A 642-nucleotide genomic window follows, 5' to 3' on the forward strand; every position below is an offset into this window, starting at 1 on the left:
TTAGTTCCATAAGGACTTGAAATTCACTTTCTACAAACATGGCACCAGAAGTTGTAGTATCAGTGTTTGGGTATGAGAACAGCTGGTGCAAACTCACCCACATGAGGCAGAGGAACAAAACAAAGCACGGTGAAAGTTCTTCCCGCAATCGCTGTGAAATGTATGAGAAAATGGCATTAAAGTCTTTGTAGTTCAGATCAGTTTGGATTAGATCGGGTGGCTGAAGGAACAGACACAAACCACTCGGGTCTGTAAGAGGAATGAAACATGTTTTAAGGAGTAGAAAAAAATGGGGTTGGGAATGGAGAAGCTCTGTTGAGAAGCAGGATGTGCTCTGGGCAGAGACGTTCTGAATCCAGGACAGAACATTTACCTTCTCCTCATTTTCTTTTCTGGTCGTTATTCTGTGACTCAAGGCAAATGTGGGGAGGGGTTGAAGTGAGAGATCCCCACAGGGACTCTATCCACGAGGGCAGTGGGAGCAGCAGAGCCGGCTGTTTGCCTGCACGGAGCTGCTGCTGGCACAGCAGGGTTTGCTTTGGCCCAGACTTGCCCTGGGAACAGCAGAGCAGTAACGCTCTTGGAATCCTGTGTCTTTATGATTCACTCAGCAACTTGGCTTCAAAAGGGTATTTAAAAAAA

Source organism: Meleagris gallopavo, chromosome 17 (assembly GCF_000146605.3).
Source record: "Meleagris gallopavo isolate NT-WF06-2002-E0010 breed Aviagen turkey brand Nicholas breeding stock chromosome 17, Turkey_5.1, whole genome shotgun sequence".
Lineage (NCBI taxonomy): Eukaryota > Metazoa > Chordata > Aves > Galliformes > Phasianidae > Meleagris > Meleagris gallopavo.